The following is a 10,245-nucleotide window of genomic DNA, read 5'->3' on the forward strand; positions in this document are numbered from 1 at the left end:
GAATTGAATAGAAGAACAATACTAATTGCATTAATACTCGAGGTACAGCAGAGCTCCACACCTTAATCTATGGTGTGTAGAAACTCCACCGTTGAAAATACATAAGAACAAGGTCTAGGCATGGCCGAATGGCCAGCCTCCCAAAGAGGGTTCAATCATAAAATCATGATCAAAAGATTCAAGTGATCAAAAGACTCAAATACAATAGCAAAAGGTCCTACTTATAGAGAACTAGTAGCTAGGGTTTACAGAAATGAGTAAATGACATAAAAATCCACTTCCGGTCCCACTTGGTGTGTGCTTGGGCTGAGCATTGAAGCATTTTCGTGTAGAGACTTCTCTTGGAGTTAAACGCCAGCTTTTGTGCCAGTTTGGGCGTTTAACTCCCATTCTTGTGCCAGTTCTGGCGTTTAACACCGGGCAGTTTTGAGCTGATTTGGAACGCCGGTTTGGGCCATCAAATCTCGGGCAAAGTATGGACTATTATACATTTCTGGAAATCCCAGGATGTCTAATTTCCAACGCATTTAAGATCGCGCCAATTGGGCTTCTGTAGCTCCAGAAAATCAACTTCAAGTGCAGGGAGGTCAGAATCCAATAGCATCTGCAGTCCTTTTTAGCCTCTGAATCAGATTTTTGCTCAGGTCTCTCAATTTCAGCCAGAAAATACCTGAAATCACAGAAAAACACACAAACTCATATTAAAGTCCAAAAAAGTGAATTTTAACTAAAAACTAATAAAAATATAATAAAAACTAACTAAAACATACTAAAAACATACTAAAAATAATGCCAAAAAGCGTATAAATTATCCGCTCATCACAACACCAAACTTAAATTGTTGCTTGTCCTCAAGCAATTGAAAATCAAATAAGATAAAAAGAAGAGAATATGCAATGAATTCCAAAAACATCTATGTAGATCAATATTAATTAGATGAGCAGGGCTTTTAGCTTTTTGCCTCTGAATAGTTTTGGCATCTCACTTTATCTTTTGAAATTCAGAATGATTGGCTTCTCTAGGAACTCAGAATCCAGATAGTGTTATTGATTCTCCTAGTTAAGTATGATGATTCTTGAACATAGCTACTTTATGAGTCTTGGCCGTGGCCCAAAGTACTTTGTCTTCCAGTATTACCAATGGATACATACATGCCATAGACACATAACTGGGTGAACCTTTTCAGATTGTGACTCAACTTTGCTAGAGTCCCCAATTAGAGATGTACAGGGTTCTTAAGCACACTCTTTTTGCCTTGGATCACAACTTTATTATTTCTTTTTCTTTTTTCTTTTTCCTCTCTTTCTCTTTTTTTTCTTTTTTTTTTGAATTTTTTTTGTATTCAATGCTTTTTCTTGCTTCAAGAATCATTTTTTATGATTTTTCAGATCCTCAGTAACATGTCTCCTTTTTCATCATTCTTTCAAGAGCCAACATTCATGAACAACAAATTCAAAAGACATATGCATTGTTCAAGCATACATTCAGAAGTCAAAAGTATTGCCACCACATCAAAATAATTAATTTGTTATAAAATCTGAAATTCATGCAATTCTTCTCTTTTTCAATTAAGAATATTTTTCATTCAAGAAAGGTGATGGATTCATAGGACATTCATAACCTTAAGGCATATACACTAAGACACTAATGATCATAAGACACAAACATGGATAAACATAAGCATGAAAATTTGAAAAACAGAAAAATAAAGAACAAGGAAATTAAAGAACGGGTCCACCTTAGTGATGGCGGCTTGTTCTTCCTCTTGAAGATCTTATGGAGTGCTTGAGCTCCTCAATGTCTCTTCCTTGCCTTTGTTGCTCCTCTCTCATGATTCTTTGATCTTCTCTAATTTCATGGAGGAGGATGGAATGTTCTTGGTGCTCCACCCTTAGTTGTCCCATGTTGGAACTCAATTCTCTTAGGGAGGTGTTGATTTGCTCCCAATAATTTTGAGGAGGAAAGTGCATCCCTTGAGGCATCTCAGGATTTCATGATGAGTGGGGTCTCTTGTTTGCTCCATTCTTTTCTTAGTGATGGGCTTGTCCTCATCAATGAGGGTGTCTCCCTCTATGTCAATTCCAACTGAATAACAGAGGTGACAAATGAGATGAGGGAAAGCTAACCTTGCCAAGGTAGAGGACTTGTCCGCTACCTTATAAAGTTCTTGGAATATAACCTCATGAACTTCTACTTCCTCTCCAATCATGATGCTATGAATCATGATAGCCCGATCTATAGTAACTTCGGACCAGTTGCTAGTGGGAATGATTGAACGTTGGATAAACTCCAACCATCCTCTAGCCAGAGGCTTGAGGTCATGCCTTCTCAGTTGAACCGGCTTTCCTCTTGAATCTCTCTTCCATTGAGCGCCCTCTTCACAAATGTCTATGAGGACTTGGTCCAACCTTTGATCAAAGTTGACCCTTCTAGTGTAAGGGTGTTCATCTCCTTGCATCATGGACAAGTTAAATGCCAACCTTACATTTTCTGGACTAAAATCTAAGCATTTCCCCCGAACCATTGTGAGCCAATTCTTTGGGTCCGAGTTCACACTTTGATCATGGTTCTTGGTGATCCATGCATTGGCATAGAACTCTTGAACTATTAAGATTCCGACTTGTTGAATGGGGTTGGTAAGAACTTCCCAACCTCTTCTTCGGATCTCATGTCGGATCTCCAGATATTCACTCTTTTTGAGTTTGAAAGGGACCTCGGAGATCACCTTCTTCATGGCCACAACTACATAGAAGTGGTCTTGATGCACCTTTGAGATGAATCTCTCCATCTCCCATGACTCGGAGGTGGAAGCTTTTGCCTTCCCTTTCCTCTTTCTAGAGGTTTCTCCGGCCTTAGATGCCATAAATGGTTATGGAAAAACAAAAAGCAATGCTTTTACCACACAAAACTTAGAAGGTTTGCTCGTCCTCGAGCAAAAGAAGAAAGAAGAGAGTAGAAGAAGAAGAAATAGAGGAGATGGAGGTGGCTTTGTAGTTCGGCCAAAATGGGTAGGTTTGGGAGGGAAAGTGGTTTGAATTTTAATGGTGAGGTAGGTGGGGTTTTATGAAGGATGGATGTGAGTGGTGAAGAGAATAGTGAGATTTGAGAGGTGAGGGGTTTTTGGGGAAGAGGTGTTGAGGTGATTGGTGAATGGGTAAAGAAGAGAGAGAGTGGTGGGGTAGGTGGGGATCCTATGGGGTCCACAGATTCTGAGGTGTCAAGGAAAATTCATCCCTGCACCAAGTGACGAGTAAAAATGCTCTTGATGCCAATTCTGGCGTTAAACACCGGGCTGGTGCCCATTTCTGGCGTTTAACACTAACTTCTTGCCCCTTCCTGGCGTTTAACGCCAGTCTGGTGCCCCTTTCTGGCGTTAAACGCCCAGAATGGTGCCAGACTGGGCGTTAAATGCCTATTTGCTGCCCTTACTGGCGTTTAAACGCCAGCAAGGTTTTCCTCCAGGGTGTGCTATTTTTCTTTCTATTTTTCATTCTGTTTTTGCTTTTTCAATTGATTTTGTGACTTTCCATGATCATCAACCTACAGAAAACATAAAATAACAAAGGAAATATAGATAAATATAACATTGGGTTGCCTCCCAACAAGCACTTCTTTAATGTCAGTAGCTTGACAGTGGGCTCTCATGGAGCCTCACAGATTCTCAGAGCAATGTTGGAACCTCCCAACACCAAACTTAGAGTTTGAATGTGGATCTCTAGGACTATAAAATCAGCAGGGATGTAATGGTATTCAATCTTTACCAGAACATCCTCTACAAGTCCATAAGCTTGTTTTCTTGAATTGTCTGCCATCTCTAGTAAGATGCTTGCAGCTTGTACCTCAAAGATCCCTAGCTTCTCCATTACAGAGAGAGGCATGAGGTTTATGCTTGACCCTAGGTCACACAAAGCCTTCTTGAAGGTCATGATGCCTAATGTACAAGGTTTTGAGAACTTCCCAGGATCCTGTCTCTTTTGAGGTAATTCCTGCCTAGACAAGTCATCCAGTTCTTTGGTGAGCAAAGGGGGTTCAGCCTCCCAAGTCTCATTACCAAATAACTTGTCATTTAGCTTCATGATTGCTCCAAGGTACTTAGCAACTTGCTCTTCAGTGACATCTTCATCCTCTTCAGAGGAAGAATACTCATCAGAGCTCATGAATGGCAGAAGTAAATCCAATGGAATCTCTATGGTCTCAGTGTGAGCCCCAGATTCCCATGGTTCCTCATTAGGGAACTCATTGGAAGCCAGTGGACGTCCATTGAGGTCTTCCTTAGTGGCGATCACTGCCTCTTCCTCCCCTCTAAGTTCGGTCATGTGGGTCATGTTAATGGCCTTGCACTCTCCTTTTGGATTCTCTTCTGTATTGCTTGGAAGAGTACTAGGAGGGAGTTCAGTAATTTTCTTACTCAGCTGTCCCACTTGTGCCTCCAAATTCCTAATGGAGGACCTTGTATCAGTCATGAAACTTTGAGTGGTTTTGATTAGATCAGAGACCATGGTTGCTAAGTCAGAGTGGCTCTGCTTAGAATTCTCTGTCTGTTGCTGAGAAGATGATGGAAAAGGCTTGCCATTGCTAAACCTGTTTCTTCCACCATTATTGTTGTTGAAACCTTGTTGAGGTCTCTGTTGATCCTTCCATGAGAGATTTGGATGATTTCTCCATGAAGGATTATAGGTGTTTCCATAGGTGATTTCTCCATGAGGGATTACAGGTGTTTCCATAGGGTTCTCCCATGTAATTCACCTCTTCCATTGAAGCATTCTCAGGATCATAAGCTTCTTCTTCAGATGAAGTATCCTTAGTACTGCCTGGTGCAGCTTGCATTCCAGACAGACTTTGAGAAATCATATTGACTTGCTGAGTCAATATTTTGTTTTGAGCCAGTATGACATTCAGAGTATCAATCTCAAGAACTCCTTTCTTCTGATTCGTCCCATTGTTCACAGGATTCCTTTCAGAAGTGTACATGAATTGGTTATTTGCAACCATTTCAATGAGTTCTTGAGCTTCTGCAGGCGTCTTCTTTAGATGAAGAGATCCTCCAGCAGAGCTATCCAATGACATCTTGAACACAGTTCAGACAGACCATCATAGAAGATACCTATGATGCTCCATTCAGAAAGCATGTCAGAAGGACACTTTCTAATCAATTGTTTGTATCTTTTCCAAGCTTCATAGAGGGATTCACCTGCCTTCTGTCTGAAGGTTTGATCAATTGTTTGTATCTTTTTTTCAAACTCTTCCTGGTGAACTTCAGCTACGATTTCATCTATGATGTCACACTGGAGGATAGAATGATCTTCTGGAGGGTGCTTCATAACTCCATTCAAATTGAAGCTTACTACTCGGCCGTCTATCTCAAAAGAGTACGTTCCTGAAAAAGCATCCAATTTGAACTTCGAGGTCTTCAAGAAAGGTCTTCTGAGTAGGATTGATGATGGATTCTCTGAGTCATTTTGGGGCATCTCTAGGATATAAAAATCAATGGGGAACGTGAGCCCTTTAATACCTACTAATACATCTTCAGCAACTCCAGCCACTGTAATAATGCTTTTATCTGCTAACACAAAACGAGCTGCCGACCTTTTTAAGGGAAGGAGCCTCAAAACATCATATACAGACAAAGACATTATACTAACACATGCTCCTAAATCACACATGCAGTCAGAAAATATCACACCTCCAATGGTACAGTTAACCATGCATGGGCCTGGGTCACTACATTTTTCAGGTATATTTCCCATTAAAGCAGATATAGAACTACCTAAAGGAATAGTTTCTAATTCATTAATTTTGTCTTTATGTATGCATAAATCTTTTAGAAACTTTGCGTATTTAGGTACCTGTTGAATAACATCAAAAGGGGAACAGTTACCTCAACATTTTTGAATATTTCTACCATTTTGGGATCAAGTTCTAACTGCTTCTTGGGCTTCCTTGCAAGTTTTGGAAATGGAATAGGAATGGCGTTTTCTACAGTATCTGCGCCCTTTGGTGCTTCTTCCTGTTATTGAGCTTCTTCTTCTCTAGCCATGTCCTGTATCTCCTTTTCCTCCTCAACATCTTCTATTTCCACTACCTCTTCAGCTGAGACGTGTTCTGGTGGATTTGGCTCTTCCTGATTCCTCTCTTGCAATGTGGTTCCGGACCTTAGGGTGATGGCATTAATGCCACCCTTTGGATTGGGTAATGGTTGAGAGGGGAGTCCACCAGAGCTTGAAGACTGGTTGTTGGAGTTGTTCAGTGATCCAATTTGTGAGACAAGGGCTTGCAAAGTAGAGTTCAGACCATTCAGAGTAGAAGTGAGGTTGTTTTCCATGGCCTGTTGTCTCCGATCAATAGATTGTAGTAACTTATCATTAGGAGATGAAGAGGGGTAAGTGATCTGAGGGGGCTGCTGAGATGCTTGAGGCTGTCTTAGATGAGGTGCTTTGTAGGCCTGATTCTGATTCTGCTGCCTGAAGTTATTATTGTTATTCCACCTCTGATTTCTATTGTTATCTCTGCCTCCTTTGTTATGATTGTCCCTCCAACCCTGGTTAGAATTATCTCTCCAGCCTTGGTTGGAGTTATCCTGCCATCCATGGTTGTAACTGCCATCTTGATTGTACCCTTGATTGGGGCGGTCATAGAAGTTGTGAGTGGCTGCCACAGTGTGGTCTTTCGGTTGGAGTTGCGGACACTCATCAGTATAATGACTGTAATCTGTACAGATTTTTCATACTCTTTGTGGAACCAACTGTTGGCTGTGCTGTGGTGGAGAAGGCTGAATTTGCTGAGCTTGTTGTTGACTCAGTTGCATCTGCTTTAGTAAGTTGGTCATTTCACATAAGCTCTGAGTTATAGCAGTAGTCTCTTTGCTAGAGGATACCTCTAGAACGGCTCTTGACCAACTTTGTTTCTGCCTGTGATTCCTAGTAGATTCAACTAAGTCATTGATCAATTGCCATGCCTCTTCCGTAGTCTTGTACTTTTTCATAGACCCATTGCTAGCACCTTCGAATGTGGTCCTATCTTGAGATTTCATGCCCTGTGTGAAGTAGCCGAGCAACACTATCTTGTCAACCATATGGTGGGGACATGCTTCCAGAAGATTATTGAAGCGCTCTAAATACTCATAGAGAGTCTCCGATTCGTCCTGAACGATCATGGACATGTCTTTCCTCAGTTTATCGGCAACCTCAGCCGGAAAGAATTTCTCCAAAAATTTTCTTCTAAGCGTATCCCAGTTGGAAACAGTTGTTCCGGGTTGAGTGTAATACTACTCTCTTGCCTTTTTCTCAAGAGAAAATGGGAAGGCTTTTAACAGAATGGAAGTTTCATCAGTGCCATCACGCTTAACAGTAGAACAAGCAGTCTAAAAATCCCTAAGGTGCTTGATAGGCTCTTGAGCAGGTAAGCCATAAAACTTGGGCATCAAGTTGAGTAGTGAAGACTTTATTTCAAAATCCACAGCCACTGCTGGGTGGTGTGCCTGGAATGGTTGTAGTGTAAAATCAGGGGCTCTTTCCTCCTGGATAGTGACTCTCCTAGGTGCTGCCATGTCGCCTGCACTTAAATCAACTGGATCAGTAGAGAGGGAGCTTGTTTCTTCCATAGATGACGTTTCAGGTTCGTCCTCAGAGAGGACTAGCCGACGCCAAGCTTGCCTTATACGTAAAACAGTTCTTTCAATCTTAGGGTGGTGGACGAAATTGTGATCACTTGTATGTATTTATAAAAGATGTATACTCTGAGGGCATTGTTTATTTTCTTCACAATCTCGTTCAACTAACCAGCAAGTGTACTGGGTCGTCCAAGTAATAACCTTACGTGAGTAAGGGTCGAATCCACAGAGATTGTTGGTATGAAGCAAGCTATGGTCACCTTGCAAATCTCAGTTAGGCAGATTAAAAATGGTTTATGGGTTTTCGAATAATTAATAATAAAAAGAAGAAATAAAAGGGATAGAAGACTTATGCAGATTCATTGGTGGGAATTTCAGATAAGCGGATGGAGATGCTGTAGAGCTCTTGGACGCCTGCTCTCCTACTCCTTCTACTCAATCCTTCTTACTCCTTTCCATGGCAAGCTTTGTATAGGGGTTCACCATCAACTGTGGCTACTTTCATTCCTCACGGGGAAATAACCTGTGCGGCTGTCACTCGCACAGCTAACCAGTCTGGAGGCATCACCCATGGCTGATAGCTACATCCCATCCTCGCAGTGAAAACTATGCTAACGCACTCTGTCACAGTACGGCTAATCACCGGTTGGTTCCCGCTCCTACTGGAATAGAATCCCTCTTTTGCGTCTGTCACTAACGCCCAGCAGGTTAAAGTTTGAAGCACGTCACGGTCATTCATTACCGGAATCCTACTCGGAATACCACAGACAAGGTGAGACTTTCCGGATCCTCATAAATGCCGCCATCTATCTAGCTTATACCACGAAGATTCTGTTGGGGAATCTAAGAGATATACATTCAAGCTCTGTTGCATGTTGAACGGAAGTGGTTGTCAATCACGTACATTCATAAGTGAGAATGATAATGAGGGTAATGTGACTCATCACATTCATCATGTTCTTGGTTACGAATGAATATCTTGGAATAAGAATAAAAGAGAATTGAATAGAAGAAGATAGAACTTCATTAATACTTGAGGTACAGCAGAACCTTTTGCTTATGTATTTTCAACGGTGGAGTTTCTGCACACCATAGATTAAGGGTGTGGAGCTCTGCTGTACCTCAAGTATTAATGAAATTCTATCTTCTTTTATTCAATTCTCTCTTATTCTTATTCCAAGATATTCATTCGTAACCAAGAACATGATGAATGTTATGAGTCAAATTACCCTCATTATCATTCTCAATTATGAATGTGCGTGATTGACAACCACTTACGTTCTACATGCAACAGAGCTTGAATGCGTATCTCTTAGATTCCCCAACAGAATCTTCGTGGTATAAGTTAGATAGTTGGCGGCATTCATCTGGATCCGGAAAGTCCAACCTTGTCTGTGGTGTTCCGAGTAGGATTCCGATCATGAATGACCGTGACGTGCCTCAAACTTTAACCTGCTGGGCGTTGGTGACAGACGCAAAAGAGGGATTCTATTCCAGTAGGAGCGGGAACCAACCGGTGATTAGCCGTACTGTGACAGAGTGCGTTGCATAGTTTTCACTGCGAGGATGGGATGTAGCCATCAACCATGGGTGATGCCTCCAGACGATTAGCCGTGCGACTGACAACCGGATAGGATCATTTTCCCGAGAGGATTGAAAGTAGCCACAGCTGATGGTGAACCCCTATACAAAGCTTGCCATGGAAAGGAGTAAGAAAGATTGAGTAGAAGGAGTGGGAGAGCAGGCGTCCAAAAGCTCTACAGCATCTCCATCCACTTATCTGAAATCCCACCAATGAATCTGCATAAGTGTTCTATCCCTTTTATTATTCCTTTTTATTTATTATAATTACAATTCCTCTTTTTTCTGCCTGACTGAGATTTGCAAGGTGACCATAACTTGCTTCATACCAACAATCTCTGTGGATTCGACCCTTACTCACGTAAGGTTATTACTTGGACGACCCAGTACACTTGCTGGTTAGTTGAACGGAGTTGTGAATTTAACCAAGAGACACAATAGTTTTTCTGTATATGCCAAAGAGCCAATATCAATGATCACAATTTCGTCCACCATTCGTCAACGTGGAGCTTCCACTGTATGCTCGGTATGTCAGGAATTTCTCCTGTGACCTCTACGAGGAAGTCTGCCATGACTTGGGCTTTGATTGCTTGCCTTGGTTCATATTGCAAATCATATTGGGATAGTTCCACCGCCCATGCCATCATTCTTCCCGCCAGGTCGGGTTTCTGGAGGACTTGTCGGATGGCTTGGTCGGTTCTCAGGATGATTGTGTGCCCTTAGAAGTATTGTTTTAGCTTCCTTGATGAAATTAGTAGGGTGTAGGCTAGCTTTTACAATTTGGTGTACCTCGTCTCTGCCCCTTGAAGTATTTTGCTGATGAAGTATATTGGGTACTGGGTCTTGTCCTCCTCCCTGACTAGGACTGTCGCCATTGCTTGCATGGTCATGGCCAAGTACAAGTATAGGGGTTCGCCTTCTCTGGGCCTGCTGAGTACGGGAGGTTCCGAGAGTATCCTCTTAAAATGGTTGAATGCCTCTTCACACTCCTGGGTCCACTCAAAGGTGATTCCTTTCTTCATTAAGTTGAAGAATGGGATGGCCCTTTCAGCTGA

Source organism: Arachis duranensis, chromosome 3 (assembly GCF_000817695.3).
Source record: "Arachis duranensis cultivar V14167 chromosome 3, aradu.V14167.gnm2.J7QH, whole genome shotgun sequence".
NCBI lineage: Eukaryota > Viridiplantae > Streptophyta > Magnoliopsida > Fabales > Fabaceae > Arachis > Arachis duranensis.